This window comes from Taeniopygia guttata, chromosome 5 (genome assembly GCF_048771995.1).
Source record: "Taeniopygia guttata chromosome 5, bTaeGut7.mat, whole genome shotgun sequence".
Taxonomy (NCBI): Eukaryota; Metazoa; Chordata; class Aves; order Passeriformes; family Estrildidae; genus Taeniopygia; species Taeniopygia guttata.
In genome coordinates, this window is record NC_133030.1 from 36,047,661 (window position 1) to 36,065,506 (window position 17,846).

Below are 17,846 nucleotides of genomic sequence, written 5' to 3' on the forward strand. Positions count from 1 at the left end.
CCTTCCATACAATCCTTTCCAGAGGATAAATTCTCTACACTGATACAGTAATTTGGCAAATGCACTCACTCATGTGAATATAGCTCATTTGACATCCAGTAGCTTGCAAAATAGAAAGAATACACCATCCAGCAAGTAGATATGTGTAAAATGAGAACCGTCTTGCATTCTTAGGTACCATGAAGCTGAAAAAGTATTCTCTTAAATTTCCTGAAGCTGGGAAATTTCTAAACTGGGTTGAAAAAACATTTAAGCTATATGAAAAGAATCAGTTCCGGAATGCTTAGATATATAAATAAGCCTGTTTATTTAAAAACATTTTAAACTTGAAACTTTTTATGGATATCCTTTGCCCAATAGGTAATTAGACCCTTACTCTAACCACATTGTCTACCATACAGTACAAAACTGTCTTCTTCATATCATACTTCCAGTATAAAACCTCTTGGTAGTCTCCACTCTGGATTGCCTGAGTAATTTGAATTTTTTCAGTGCTTCATTTCTTATCTTCAAAGAAACTGCTTTAAATTCAGCCATAGATTTATTTCTGGTGTGTGAGACAGGAAATATTTCTGACAAATCTAAAAACATGATCATTGCTAAATTTTCAAGTTCTAGCCTCAAGCTGAGAAAAAAAAATCCAGTCAAGACCCACATCTAAGCTTTATTTCCACTTCAGTAATTTGTGTTAAACCTCGATGCAAATTTAGCAGCATTTATCTTAACTCCACCTACTCCAATTTCTAATAGAGACAAAACTATGTTATCCTATCCTGTGCTTATTGTGCAAAAGTATTCAATACAAAATGTCATCTTTCACATACTTGTAGGAAAACCTTGATATAGCTGCAAACATAACAGTAAACATCAGTCAGTTAGGTGACATGAAAATAAAAGCTGAACAAACATTTTTCTAGAGTATTGATTCTTATTCTTGCCAGTGGAATTTTCTTCTTTTTGCACACATACATTATAAATACCTATTATTAGATAACTACAACATCTCACTTTTAATCTTTTTAAAAATGCATTGAAGCATCTATTATTTTTATTGGGTAAGTATTATTAGAAAATACATGTTTTAAAAGCAATTTTTTAATCGTAGGACTAAAAATCTAATATATTCCGTATTTTTTACCCCAAACAGAGAAGTCCCTGGTGAACATGACTAAGGTTAGGGATGGGTCAGTACTGATAGGAAGGTTCTGGAAAGTTTACAAACACTCAGCCTACATCCATTTGCAGAAAATACAATGTTGGCTGTCTGCATTGTAAGGTTGCCAGAGTCTGTATATGCAGAACTGACAAACAGAAAATTCCTCAACCACAGGCAGTTCACAAACATAGGTTTTAACAAAAAAGCTTCCTCAGTCTGTGGAACCACCCCAACAATCATTTCCTCGATAACCAGCAGCCCACAAAAATGGCAAGATCCATGGATTTGTCAGAAATGTTGCCACAGAGCAATGGAAATCTCTCTGCTCTGGACGCCATTCTTCTGTAAAAGAATATGTGGAGGTTTTTTTGCAACTTCTTCTCATATTATCCCATTGATTCAAAATTTGCACTCTTAGAAGAACAACCTTCCCTTTGCAGTTGGTAGGAAAGTCTCTTTTGTCATTATTTTTGGGATTTTTTTAAATGATTTCTATTTTTAAGGTGCTTTGTATAATTTTCTCATGTTTCTCTGTCAATGATATTTCAAAATCCTACCCCATTGTTCATTTTCTTTCTATTTGATATTTTGTGGCTATACTTATTTAATGCAGGGTTACAGAGAACTGAGTAACACCTATAGTTTCTCCCACAATGTCTTTTATTTGTTCCGTTCACAGCTCTCCAGGTAAAACTGAAAAACAATTGTAGTATGAGACTAAAGACAGTCAACTGTGACAATGAAAAAGGAAAATCAGATGTTTTATTGAAGCTCATTATGTTATAACCACTATATAAAAGATTAGTGCAGTTTATAAGCATTAGTACTCATTTCCATCATTATCTGTTATTGTGTTTTACAAAGACCATTGAGTTACCAAGAAAGATTTTGCAATGTGTCAATTTGCAAAGAATTCCATCCAGTTCCTAGTGTATATTCTGTTATCCATGTTGATCTGCACAGGGGAGAGGAATAATTGCTTTTTGGACTTTGTCTCCCAACCATGTGAATAGCACAGGACATGCTCAGCTTAAAAAGCATTTTGGTGATGTCCATGGAATGTCCATGTGAACCTGAGTCCTACAGTTAGAAAGGCCTAATAAATTACCTGGTGATTATTGCTGTCCACACACCCTTCTCCCAAGACAAGGAAAACTCTCCAGTATGGAAACCTGATGGGATTTATCAGGTGAGATGCCCAGACACTGGAATGGGACTGAACAAAAACACACACCTTTATTCATGATAATATATTTATAATCAGGTACAATTCCTGTGTTAATGTATGAGTATAGAGAAATACTTCATTATTGGAACATATCACAGAGCAAAATAATATGTTTAAAAAAAAAAAACCACTCAACAAAAAAATCAGGTGATTGAAAGATGATGAAATGGATAGAAATTGCATATATCCTATGATTGCATTGAATGAAGAAAAAAACATAGCTAAGGAAGAATTCCATAATTCACGTATGTTTGGTTTACCTTTTTATTATATACATATTTTAATTTTATTTTAATATTTTTATGTTTTAAAAGATGCAGAAATGTGCTTTCGGGAAAAAAAAAATCTTCTGAATATTCTATTGTAGAAAACAAAAGGAAAAACTGGGCAGAGGATGGCTCATGAATTTCAAAAATAGCTCATGAATTTGCAAATGTGCCTGCTTAGTGCAGATTGCAGGAACACCTCCTCAGACATCATGCTCTATAATGCACTTCAACATGGTTACTTGAGAGGCAGTAAATGAACTACAGTCCTTGTCCCCTATGTTTAATCAAAAGCAAACAGCCAAAATCGTGCCAGGCTTAATTCACACAAAAAAAAAAAAAAAAAAAAAAAAAAAAAAAGCACAGAGGAAATTAATGTGAGAATATAAAGTCTCTAAAAAGGTGCCATGAACCTTTCTAGGACAGCAGCGTTTGCACAGCAAACCATCCAGAGGCTAGAAACCAATTTAAGAAAACAGAAAGCATCTATTGTTTGCACCAGCTGGGCTGCGGTGTGGTGACACAAGAAAATGTTCACTCTGAACAGCTATTAGCAGGATGTCAAAACAGACTATATTTCAGCATCTTCAGGGCTTATGACTGCATTTTGTAATAAAAAGTACAGTTAGATGTTGACTCATTCTCCAGAGAAAATATTAATAGCCTTATTCAGCTAGCCTTTTGCTTTACTCATTATATTTGGATTAAGTATTAAAATACAGACCTTCTGAACTATACTTCCAAAACAGAATAGAGAAATCTCAGATGTGTCTCCACCAGCTTCAGTGAGAGGCAATATCTGCTTATCTTTTTATAATGCTGGAGTTTTAAGGTCACCACTTTTTTTTCTTTGAGCTCTAAGTTTTTAAGAAAACGTATTTCTTTCTTTTTAGACTGCAAACTAAGAAATTCAGTGTTTTCAGAATAGCAAAACCAAAATATATGAAAATAAATTTTAAAATAATTAGAAATTTTCTGATTATTCTTTTATTTAACTGGCCACTGTGAGTACTTCTAAAAGCAAAATGAAAATTATAAATACTATTTTTAATACTTATTGTCACAGGTCCAGTCTTAGTTGGTCTCCTGATGGATAACACAATAACAGTATAGAATAATATAGATGTTAGTCTGTATACAAGAATGCTTTGTTAGTTCCTGTAAGCTGATCCATATGAATGTCATGAGAGCTGCACATCTATACAAGTGTTTTTCAGAATTCAGTTGTGCTGTCCAGGTCTGACAACAGTTATTTGCTTACAGCATCTAATAGAAGTCTAGAATTTTGGAAAAAGGATTGTCATTAATTATTAAAAGAATGTTACATGTTTCAAAATATTTACTACATCTCTAGAAATTCCTGTTGCTAGAGACCTGTGATTATGAAATGCTTTTGTCCTTCCTTGAGAAACATGCCCTTCACAATGTCCAAGGTTGAAGGAAACCTTGTATATGTGACTTTATTTTATACTGGCAGCTCAGCAGTTGTCTGAAAAAAAAGAATCAGAGAATGGCTTGGGTTGGAAGGGCCCTTAAAGGTCAACCAGTTCCAACTCCTCTGTCTTGGGCAGCGACAATTTCACTAGATAGGTTACTCAGAGTGCCATCGAGCTTGGTCTTGAACACTTCCAGAGATGGGGAGTCAACAAACTCTCTGGGCAATGAGTGCCAGCGCTTCACTGCCCTTACAAAAAAAGCATTTCTTCCTAATCCCCAGTCTAAACCTACCCTGCTTCATCTTTAGGCCATCTTCCCTTGTCCTTTTGCTACATGCCCTTGTGAAAAGTCCCTCTCCAGCCTTCTTGTTGCTCCCTTTAGGTGCTGGAAGGCTGTAAGGTCTCCCAGAACCTTCTCTTCTCCAGGCTGAACAGCCCCAGCTCTCTCAGCCTGTCTGCATAGGAAGAGGTGCCCCAGCCTTGTAATCAACTTGGTGACCATTCTCTGGACTTGTTCCAATAAGTCAATGTCTTTCTTGCGTTGGAGGCTCCAGAGCTGGATGCAGTACTCCAGGTAGGATTCACAAGAGTGGAGCAGAGGGGCAGAATCCCCTCCCTCACACTGCTGCTCTGAATGCAGCCCAGGGTGCTGTTGTCTTTCTGGGCTGTGAGGACATTGCCAAATCTTCTTGAGGTTTTCATCCAAAACCAGTGCCAAAGAAAAAAGTATCATCTAAATGACTTTTCTGCTACTAATTTTTCCAAAAATCACATATTACTACAAGAAGCATTTCCTTGCAGATCTCTGGTATTCTATGCTTTTCATAATGCACATTTACTATTTGGCATTTAATTACATGTAAGAAAATGACAAAGCAGCAATTTTTTGTTTTGTTTTTAATGTAATGTTTAGGCTGTCAGTCCCTACTTTGTATGTGATCCATCATCCAAACTATTCTGAACAGTGAATGATGAGTTTGGCTACGATTTCTCTGTGGTGTTTATCCCTGAATATAGTCCAAGTCCTTCTCAAGTAGTATTGATTTTCAGAGTACTTACTAGGGTGGAAAACATTATTTCCCACTTCATTTGTAGACTAAAAAAAACCCCACATTATTACTTTAGGATTCATGAATTGAAAAATTTATGGGACCTCAGTTTTTGAGCATCAGAACATTTTCTAAGATCCACTGTGGCTGAAGCGCAGCTGTATCAGTGTATATTCGGAAAAGTGAACCTTGAGGCATTAGAAAGAAATGCATTGGATTAAACAGGGAGAGAATCACACTCACATCAGATGAAATAACAGGGACAGAAACCCATTCATTATCTGCCTGAACCCTGCAGTCATCTTTTCTCATTCTTCAGCCACTGTACCTAAAAGGGATAAAAGATGGACGAAAATTCCACAGAGGTACATCTGCAATACTATCATGTCTGGAACTAAGCCAGAGATCTGTGGAGAAAAGTTGGTGGCGTGACTGCAAATACTGAACCATAAACCTAAGAAAGTTAGTTACAATTTGATAGTACATAAGCAGACTGGGTCTTTCTAACTATCAAAAGCCCAATCTTGCAAATTTAGTGTCTGTGCACACCTATAGATATGCATATGTACACATTATCAGCATATTTATATCAAACTTGCATACTCACAAAAGCATCTCAAAAATACAGACTTAAAGGTATTAACAAGATTACCGTTTCTTTACTGGTATAGGCATCTTATCATCTACTTCAGCATCTATGATAAAGAATATCACATCCAATTAAAATTGCAATGAGAATTTGATCAGAGAGAATGTGGCTATACCTTATGATCAAACCTGTTGAAGATGAGAGTCTTGCTTTTCCAAAATGCATAATGGGATCCCAAAATACCAAATGTGGTCAGAATCTAGCTTGACTCTCCTGCGTAAATGCTACTTACATATCTCATCATTAATATCCAAGACTATAGTAAAATTATTTAAGGAATTGAATGGGAAAAGCCTAAAGGAAACAGAGAGAGCTGCAAGAAAACCTGTCATATTTTTTGTGCCTAGTGCTTAACCTTTGACCTATATCTTAAAGGGATGTATTCTTTCATTTCTGTCAGAATTTGCTTCTTGTTCTATACTATATCAATTGCAATTTTATATAAGAAAGTGTAGAGTTCTCTTCTGCTTCTGCATAGTCAGCTAGGAGGACAAAGTTGTTAATGAGGATATCTTAAGCCAAATTCTCCACTCATGTATATTACTGCAAACACATCACTCACCATGATAACATGGAAGTGGTTTTAATCATGAACAAAGTCAATTAAAATGTGTGGGCTTATTCCTATAAATCCAAAGGTGATTTATGCCTTCAGATTTGAATTACCACCTTCTCCAAAAAACAGGATCTGCTTTATGAAAACAGCAGGTTACCAATGACAAGTAAAGATCCAGAAACCCTGAACTCAGTAAGTATTATGTGGCAAAATCATCCACCGACAGTCACAGCGCTGTATCAGGTAGCTTTGAAGTATTATCTTGTTAAATTCGAACACCTTTGGTAGAAAGTACAATTTTTTTGCTCTTGATTTTTTGATACATTTTAACACGAAGAGGACAAAAAGATTTCAGCAAAAGTACCCACTGTTCCAATCACTTGCAAAACAGTAGGAGCCATTTTAATGGACACAATTTAAAATAGACCTTTACCAAGCATGACCTTCTATTTAAAGCTGAAAAATATAATGAAGTAATTCTCATGTTAAAATATAGCTAAGAAAAAGGCATAAAATAAGAGCATAGAGTTCAAATATTTTAACTTAAGAATAATTCTTTAATGCAATGTCTTACCAGACAATTAATCTTTTTTCTTTCAGAAAGTGAAAAGAAACCAATCAGAGCCATTAATTCACTCATTTTTGAACACGTTTGTTTTTGTAAAATAAAGCTAATAGCAATTGAGTTTAATCTTTCGGCATTCACTATCTCCCCTTACTTCCATTCACAGGAGTTAAAGATACGGTGCATTGGATAACAGGTCAGAACGACATGTTTCATTGCAAGGTTAATCTTGTATATATCTGACCATCAACTAGTTCTAAAACTTGATATTAAACAATGTAGGAAATAAATGCACAAGAGGTAGATTGATGGCTGTAGGACTTAGTGAAAATAATCAACAAACAATTACTCATTAAAAATTATATTTGCGATTTAGGCCATCTGAAGCATAATTAAAAATTAAGAAATAATGCTAGTGTTGTTTGGAATTTTGTCTATTTTCTTTAATTTTTAATGAAAAAAAATTAAAATTTTAATGAACAAAATTTAAATTTTGGTATATTTACTTTAAAAAGTGACTAAGGCTCATCATACAGTATCAGAAGTTCAGAAAGAAACTAGTTTCTTCGGCTAAAGAGCTGATACAAAAGAAGCAACAGCAATGGAAGTTTTTCCTACATGCCATGTACCTTAGCTCCTGAAGACCTGACAATGTTACCAAGATCTTCACCTCATCTGTTAGCTGAGACAATATCCCATATTTAAGGGATAAAACCTGGCTGGGAGTGGGACATCCTGAGATGTTCCTTATCATTACTGGCTTCTGAAAAAATTAACATCAGAAAAGTCTGTAGATCAAAATCTCTAGGTCACTACTTTTGACCCACTAGGCAACATCAGACACTGACATGCACAAATTGCATATGAAACATCTAATTCAAACATTAGTTCTAAAATCATATAATGTATTCAACTGCATATTGGGTAAGGTAGAGGTATTTAATAGAAATGTATACACTTCACTCTTATATCTTTCTTGTGTTCTTGATGTTTGGAGATACAATCCAAAACACTAAATGTTCTATATGTAGTGAACAAAAAGCAATCTAGCAATTATTTTCTAAGAAATTTTACATTTTTTTACATCCAGAAAAAGCTTTACAGAAGTTTTTACATTCGTGGTCACTATTATGTGTGAATAAGATAAGGAAAGTAGAGAAAAATAACATACTAATGCTGCTAGACATGGAGTCACATCCATGTTTTGTACTGTTAAAACTTAGCTGTTCAGTTACATTCACAAAGATCTAAACAAGTCAGTTTTAATTAAAGGCAGCTGTGGACTTCAGACCCTGCTTACAGTGTTCAGTGACGTAGTCCAAGACTACTCAGAAGTTTGACAAGCCAATCAATTTCATTTTTTTTCCTTCATCCTTGATCTTCATACTTTTCATTCCTTCTAATTTCCAAGAAGCCTTAGAGAGAGAGATGTAGTTCAGAGTAACTTCAATAGATTTTTCTACAGTGCCATGTACTGAAGTGACACTTTATAACAGTCCTCAAGGAAAGTTCACTTACAATCTAATTTAGTTCATGAGGTAATGAGTTCATTTTAGGAGCCAGTACAAGGATAATGATGATGTGAAATCCAGTTTGATGGAGTCTATTTAAGTGAACAATTAATAGAAAAGAGATCAGAAGTCATGGCACCATTATCGATATGGATGAAAAGGATATTGAGGTTATCTGCCCTGAGAGAAAATAAATCATAGCGCCATCATTTCTGGTCTTCATAAATGTAATGCAGTAATGCCCATTCAACTGTATTTACACCATTAAGAAATATTTTCTATTGTCTACCTTAAATCTGTTACCTGAATTGTAATACCATGGCTTCTAATGCTATCTATTATGAAACACTATTGGTTTTGTTCTTCATGTTGTCTTTTCATATATTTGAAAGCTGTGAGGACGCTGAACTTCCCCAACAGAAAGCCATCATGTATTCTATGATTTTCTGTGCTACAATAATTGACCTGAATACATTCAGACTTTGCCCATTGCTTACATGTTACAGATAATTTTTCTTGCCCTGCAGTTCCAGGCTACTCTTTGCTCATGTCAGACTTCTCTTTGTGGAAGAGAGAATAAGTGCACAAGCAATATTGAAAATTTTTACTTTATTTTTACATACCAAAAGTAACAAAAAGTATTTGTGATTTAGTGAAAAATAAATTGTTTAGAGTTTTTCACCTGGAAAACTTAAAAAAACAAACAAACAAACCCAAACCCTAGGAACTTTATAGTCTGTTTTGTAGTGAAAGAGAAATAATGAAGAGGAGCACGCTGGGGACTAAAGGATAGCAAAACTGTATTAAGCAAAAGAGATGGCAATAAGGATAATAGCAGCATATTCCAGCACTGATAGTTTGAATGTTGCATATACCTGGGGAAAGGAACTGTTCCAGAAAAAATGAAGTTATTGCTCAGGTAAGATATCAGAAAAAATAAACAAAAGAAGTTAAAAAATGCCAACAGAGCTACTTTGAGAGAAAATTGCGTCTATTTGAACAGGAAAAAAATATTAGTTCACATGGTATTAATACCCCAGATGGTTGTTATTTCATATTTCTTGTCATGGTGAGGCATTAGCTATGATATTTTACAGCCATATGTTCTACTGGTCAAATACATGAGACAACCTTTTAACATACAAATCTTACCTCTGTTTTGTTAAAAAACAAACTTTCATGGCAAACTCCTTAAAATATATTTGATGCAAACAACATGGGTGTTTGGATGAGTGTTAGAAATATGTTGTTTTAAAGAATTGATGTGCTTACCAGATCTTGAGCAAAATTCCCTGTACAGTGTCCCAGGTCCTTCCTTATGACTACAATAAAACTACAAAAGCTGAACAGCGTCATCAGCCTTCTTTTTTTTTGGGCTAACCAGACAACCTGAGTGCACATGAAGTCTTCTCTGGATAAAGGTAACATTTATTGCAGCAATATTCCTGCCTCCTCTTGTACATTTAACAAGTTTCTGTCCCTCCAATTTGCTGGAATAATCCTTCCCAATAATACAGGACCAGCCAGTAATTTGCATCTAATAATAGACCAAACCACAGAGGTTTCTTGCTGCTCAGCCTTGCATTCTCTTCCCCATGCCACCAAGTGTGTCACAGAAGGGAAAGTGAGCAAGTGGCTGCATGATATATAGCTGCCAGCTGGTGTTAAACCATAACAGCATTGTATTACTATATTATTTCTAGGAACTGAATTATTAAAAAAGATAAAATTGAAAGATTCAAAATTAGCTTTTTGAGAGGGAAGGGGGCTTGTTTGGGGTTGGATTTGTTTATTTGGTTTTGTTTTGGTGGTTTTTTTTATTGTGATTGTTGTTTGGGGGTGGTTCTTTTTGGTTTTTTTTTCTTTTTGTCCAGGCACAGTTAACACCCTTTTGTGTGCCTTTGTTTAGTGTGTTTTTATAGAAACATTCATAAATACCATAAATATATATTTATAAAGTCAGAGAAAATATCAATGCAAAGACTTGGGTAGTTAAAGAACATTCTTCACACAGCAGCTTGGGTTGGCTTCTTGGTTGAAGGTCAGAGCTATCATCTCCTTAAACTTCATTCTGCATGCCCTGATCAATCTGTCAGAACTCCTGCATGTGCCCTTCAGTGCTGAACAGAAGCTGAATTTAACAGAGAGCAGGTAATCAATACCAGTTATGTACTGTAGCAAGGTGAGAAGGCACATTATTTGTGAAGGATGATTAAGGAAAAAGTGAATTATCTCCAACAACCACCTATTTCAGGTTAAAGATCAATTAATAAAACATTGTAGTTCACTAACACATCTGAAATTAAATTCTGATGGGAAAATTCCTTTTTTTTTCTATTTTTTTTTATTGGTAATGCATTAACTGTATACTAATCCTTCCTGTATTGTATGTAATGACAATGACAATTTATCCTAAAGATTTAAAGACTTTAGAGCTTGTTTCAATTAAAATTAATATCGCTATGATAAGCAAACAAAAGTGACTTAATAGATGAGTGCATCAATAGCTGATTGCTAAAGACTTATTGTGACACAGACAAATACCTACTGTTTCAAAAATAATTTTCTTAGACAATCTTTATATTTTTCCGTTTCCTGGTTCAAATGACCTCATCATTTATCTTACTGAGATACAAATGAAAAACTGGGATACAGGTTAAGAAACTCTGCAGGAAAGGAGACGATTTTTATGTGCAAAATGAGTCACATTGTGGTAATATTACAAATTAGAGATATAATGTATTGGAGTATGGTTTTGATGTTGCATGTGCATATGTAATGGAAATTCTACAAACTCATTCTGTGCATTTGTGAATTGTTTTCTTTTCCATAAAAAGCCATGAAGAAGTACTAGCTGGGTGTGAGTGAGACTTGGACAAGTTTGCAGTCAATTCCAAACTCCAGGGAGGGTACTTGACAGATGAACGATGAATGTTTACATAAAAAACTGACGTAATTTTGATTGAAAAAAGTGAATAAACAGGGGGATAAGCAGGGGGGTGGGGGAAAAAACCTATCCAAATTAAAAAAATCACTAAACATCCAAAGAGAGGCTCCCTCATGCCAATGTTGTTGCTGCATTGTTCTGTTTGCAAATCAGTAAAGATGTAATTTACTGGAAGTTGAAATGAGCTGCTGTGCCTGCACAGGCTAATGATCATAAGTTGATCCAGTGCATGCATTGCCATATCTAACTCTATTGTGACCCAAAGCTATGTTGACCAAGATATTTAATTTTTAATTTCTCTGATTTTAAGTGCACATTGTAATTCTAACTTTAGCAACCACTGCAGTTAAGAAGGTAGATTTCTTTATATCTCTTCCTCAGATGCTCCAGAAAGCCTGGCAAGCCCCTTTTTATTTCTTATAACAATCACAATTTGGAAACCTCTCACTTTTCAAATCTTAATCCTAGAACAGAAAGACCTGCTTTTTTTTTCATTATTCTGTCTTGCATTCCTTGCCTATGCTTCACAAGCCAGTCTATGGTGATCTCAGAAGTTATCTATTTCCTGAGTTCTACTTCCTGTAACTTACATTTTTGAGACATAAACAATATTATCTTTTCAAGCTTTTTAAAGAAGTTTTAAGTAACAATTTATGATGTTGGGCAGGGTAGTCTCAATCTCTCTGCTTGGTCAACACTGAAGAAAAATGTTCTGTGCCACTTATCCCATTTGCTCTTTTCCTTGGGCATCTCAAAAGGGCTTCAAAACACGTGGCTGAGTGCCATCCTACATGGCCAGGTACCTTTCTTTCAAATGGAAACAAAGGGAAAGCAAAAGAGGAGAAAGACCATTTGTTATCTAACTCCAGGATTATAACCAGGCTAAAGTTTCACTCCAAAATCTGGAATCTCAAATCCAGAGGTATCCAAGTGTATCCTTGAATACAAGTCAATTTTAACTATCATGCTAAGAACACCTACAGCAATAATAAACTGCACTATAGAATCTGTACTGTATTTGTAGTTTGTAACATTTAAGAGGTCAAATTAATAAAGTGAAAGTTATTTTCTATATCAGTGAATGAACTTGCAACACTACAAAAAAGACCATCACAAAATTCCATGTACTTCAGCAAAATAGTCCTTCAGAGTAGACATAATGTTAAATGCACCACATTTATGTCTTAATTACTAAGACATACAGAAAAATTGACAAAATATGCTTAATACACAGAGAAGAACAGCAGGAAAACCAACCATTTAAGCACACATTGCAATAAATAAAAAAAAAATTCTGAGAATTTCTCTCTAAATAAGTGCAACTGCATAAAAAGACACTTGCATGGCTTGTTTTAGACATATCATATGGAATCTTTGAAAGTTTTCCTGGACAGCATGCTGTTTGCTGTATATCAAATTCAGAAGTGCCTTAATGTATTGTGCTGCAACTCATAAAAATCTCAGAGCTGAAGCTGGGGCACAGAAATTGCCTAGGGAATTTATGACTATACAAACAACCCTTACCTATCATAACCTCCTAGAAAGCCCCTGCCCTGTGCTCTCTAGGGATTCCAGTCAACCCTTCTCTTCAATTTAAAAAAATAAAATACCTTATTACTACCATTCCCTAAGCATTTCCATCATTGTTTATATAGCAAGAAAACTCCTAAAGCTATTTTATTTGGAGAGATTCCTAGGTTCCCCTGGCACAAGAAGCTGCCTTTGCAGTCTGACTTGGGGAATCACTGTCTGGCAAAATGCTACTCTGTTGATTTACAATCTTTGGAATGCAAAATGTACGACAGATTTTAATACAAGTTCTACTAAGAGAGGAATTAATATTTACCAATATAAAATGTTTGATTAAAACTTGACAATATTACATTGGTTTGACAAGTCATTACAGCACATAGCACAAGGTGTCATTCCCTAAATCCACGATAGTGTATCTCAGATAGAAACTATGCTGTATAATAACAAAATAGAGACACAGACTTTATGTTATTTTAGTAGTAATATTAAAAAAAAATTCTCAGAACTGAAAAATTCCAGATGTGAAGACTAGTATCTGGAAGCAGATACTAGAAGCTTTCATTTAACCCCACTACAGGACAAGAAATCTTAGCAGAGCTGGTAAAATAATACATTGTCAACACTGCAAAGATCTTTCATGTGAAAGGGATGACCACTTAACATCTTGTATTTTCTGCCTATTTAGAAGGAAAATTAGGACATCTGTTTGCTTCTCATTTGGATTAAACTAAGCTCTATTACATTAGCATTTGATTAGGAATGGAAAAGTTGCTTACTGCTTTGAGCTTTAAACTTGAAAATGATTGAGTTAAAGCCATTATGAGCATATCTTGAAATGAAGTTACCTATGCTGGTAATTAGAGACAGCTAAACTGGTGTTAAAAAACAGTCTCCCTACTTTTCTGTTCATAACTTCTCTTGAATTCTGTAAGATCATGCATTCTACATGAATGCCTTGATCATCCCCTTCATGACAGCCACAAATAACATATTTTTCGCATCCTGAACTGCTGAGTTCTGTTGCTCATTTATGTTCAAGTTGGCCCAGTTAGCATTTCTTTAGCATGACTGGTGTTTCTATTGCCTCCAGTGTTCAGCACATGACTCCCCTATGGGTCACATACATGGGTAGTGATAAGTCTTGTTTTTATGAGTACTCTCATCCTATTTGTACCACATTGTTCTTTTGTAATATACCTTTCAACTGAGAATCACAATGCTTTATTTCAAGATTCCAAATTGTCATGGTTTGACGCTGGCACAATGCCAGCGCCCCATGAAAATACAACCTACCAATCAAATGCTGTGAAATGTGATCAAGAACAGAGCAAAGCAGGCCAAACTTAATAACAAAGGAAAAACTTTATTACACTACTACTACTACTACTATAAAAGGAAAAGAAAGGAAAGAAAAAAAACCCACACAAAATTTGAAATGAAAACCTTCCAAAACATTTCTCCTCCCACCACCCAACTCCACCAAACCACAGTGAGACCCATTTGGATCCTTAATCAAGTTTTCACCCTTCAATATAATCAATACTGAGTCCATCGGGGAAGAGAGGAGTCCCCCTTGCACCACAGACCCCCAGGAAACACAGCTGCCACCTCTTGTGTTTCCAATGTCACACGTGGCACTGCCCAGACACACCGGCCAGTGTGACATTCTCCTCTCCATGTCACAGTCCTCTCACCACCGTGCATGGACAAAGACTGCTTATAGGGCCCCTTTAAGGATGCTTTGCCAAGGACCACCAGGAACATCAGTCCAGTATCACAATTCAGGACTAGAGTCCCCCCCATTTTCCCCTGGGGCCAAGGGTCCAAGGACAGAGATCTCCTTCTCTTCTTCTCTGAAGATGGAGGGCATCCTCACACCCTCTTCAGCTCTCTCTGTCCATTCCAAAACTGGTAGTTGCTGAAGAAGGTCTCTTGGCTCACCAGTGCATCCCCCTAAAATGCAGTCACTCTTGAAAGAAAGAGTGGTTCAGTCTATGGTAAACAAGCAGAGTCCAGCCAAAAGCCACTCCATCATCTCCCCCCAACCTTCTTCTCTGAACATCTGAGGTTTCAGGCTGTCTCTCTTTTCTTCAAATTCAGGAGGAGTAATATTTCACAAAGCCTTCATTTCACAGGAAAGGGTTAAAATTCCCGAACTCCCCGGACGGACAGCTGAAATCTCAGCCCAGGACTCCGTCTCCAGTCTCCCACGCTGGGCATCTTCCCCCCCCCTTCTCCTTCTCCTCTGCCGGCAAACTCTCAGGTGTCTGCTGGCTCTCTATCTCTTTTCCCTCTAGCTTAGGGGAGGGGGAACAAAAACATCCCAGATGTTCTCCACCCTTCCATCCGCAGGAGCTGGCCCAGCTCGGTTCCGATCCTTCACCCCCTGGCCTACCTCTGCAGGCCGCATGGCTCCCCTCCCCCACCCAGCCCGGGCTGGGCAGGGGAGGTCTGTACCTTGCGATGACCGGAACCAAAGAAGGACGAGTCCTCCTGGGAATTCCGCTTTTAACCCCTCTGTGTTCTCAGAGGCGTGTCCACCTTCAATTGGTCACCCCAAGTGTCAGTATCCAAACCTGACCCCTGACTGGATTGACCTCTTCCTTCAAAAAAAAAAATTCTCTTCCCGTGTCAAACCATGACACAAATGAAGGGACAGAAAATACTGTGAAATATGTTTTAATTTCATTCTGCTGAGATGAGAAAACTGCTCAAGTTTGGCCACCTGAAATACTTTTTGCAGTATGAACTCCTATAGCAAATACCATACTAGAATATGAGAGTTTCTGATGCTTTATTACGATGTAGTTCCTTTTCCTTGAATTATTGAATTAATTTTCCCATGCTTTTAGGAGGTTTTATGTGTTTCAAAATGGAAGTTTAATGGAAGCTGACACCGACTAAGCACTGTGTGTCTCTGACACAGAGATCCTTTTGTCCTTAGACTAAATCAGAGAATGTCTGAGAACTGTTTGAGCACAAGGCAATAGACATTTTTTCCTCACAGCTGCTGAAGCCTGTGAGAAGAGGCATGCACACACACCCTGAAATGCCTTAAACTGGCTTCTTTCATTGATACAAAGGATTTTGGCCTGAAAGCTGACTTTTGCTCTTGCAGTGCAAAATCCTACTAGAGCAGCAATGAGATTTTATTGCTGCTTTTTCTCAGCTTTCCTTTGGTGCCTCTCTTTCTCCAGATATGTTTTGCAACAACAGATTGATCCTTGCAAACAGCATATACTGCATGCCATGAAAGATACTATACTGCTAGAACAGAAAGAAAAAATGTCTTTGAGTGTGTTGGTTTTGGCGGTGGTTGATTTCCTTGACAATGGTAATTATATGGCTGTGTTTTGGATTTGTGCTAAACACAGGGTTGATAATTCAGAGATTTTTTTTTTTTTTATTATTGCTGAGCAGGGCTTAGAGCCAAGGCCTTTTCTGCTTCTCATACTGCCAGGCTGGTGAGGGGGCTGGGGGTGCATGGGAGGCTGGGAGGCACAGCTGGGACAGGTGACCCCAACTAAATAAAGGGACATTCCAGACCATATAGTGTCACACTCAGAATATAAAGCCAGGGGAAGAAGGAGGACGGCAGGGACATTTGGAGTGATGGTGTATTAATTCATTTATTGCATTGCTTGTGTGCGTGGTTTTTACTTCATCTACTAAACTGTCTCTGTATCAACCCACATTTTTCTAACTTTTATTCTTCAGATTCTCTCCCAGTCTCATTGAAGGAGAATTGAGTGGCTGCATAGTGCTTGGTTGCTAAGAGGGGTTAAAGAAAGACAGAGAGAAGCATACTTTTGTATTCGATTTTTTTAACAAATCAAGAAAATTAGAAGTATTTCCATTATAATACTGAAATTTTCTATTAAGACTGGAGAAACTGGGGTTTATATTCTCAGATCTCAGTTCTATTCTGCTCCATTAATTTACTGCAAATTACTTACTTCCAGGGCTAATTTTATACCTATATGAAAGAAATCTGATGTTTCTCTCTGATTTCTTGCAGGGTGAAGCCCTCTATGTTTAAGGTAGTGTATCATTTATTACCCTGTATAAATGATACCTTGTATTTTTTATTACAGCTTCATCACAGACTTCGAAAAAAAAGCCTTTTGAAAGAGTAAAGAACACTTCAGCTGGTGATACAGCACTCTGAATGTTTGACTGCAAAATCTTATCCTAAATTTTTCAGACATGCTGAAACATCTTCACTACAAATTTGCCCTTGTGATGGGAAGTATCCTCATTTCATGTGCAGTACATGCCTACATCTTCATCTACAAACAGCAACAATCTGCAGTCAATAAATAATGCAAGAGGAACTATTCAAACACCAAAGATCGTACTTCATGCTGGCCTTAGAAATCTTGACAGCTCAGCTGTGGAGCCACCCCTTAGGATGAGATACTTTCAAGTGAGCAACATGAAAAAAACACGACACTGAATATTGAAGATTATTCAAAAGTGGGAACTAGGTAGGACAGTTGGGGTATTAAAGGAAGCTGTAGATAACCTTGCACATGTACTATGCTAGACAAAGGAACAGATTCTATGAAGCCTACCCAGTCAATGAATATAAACACATAACCTCTTTCTTCCCACCTCCCTCTCCTTTTTCAGTGCCATTGCAGAGATTGCCACCTAGAACAGACTTGGAAAAAAAAAAAAAAAGCAAACCAAAAAAAGGATTTAAATCTAACATCTTCTACGTTCGGATGATTAGCAAATAACTAACCATTAATGATGCTTTTGACAAGAATGGATGCCAAAAGTTGTGCAACCTTGCCTGGTAGATAAATGGTACCATTCTCAGCCATCTGTCTTACAAATGATCCAATATCTATAGCTATTATTTCACTCAGACACTGGAAGCTCTGCAATTGTTCATGATCTCAATGAAGAATAATACCTGTCATGCAGTTTCATTGCTCTGACTTT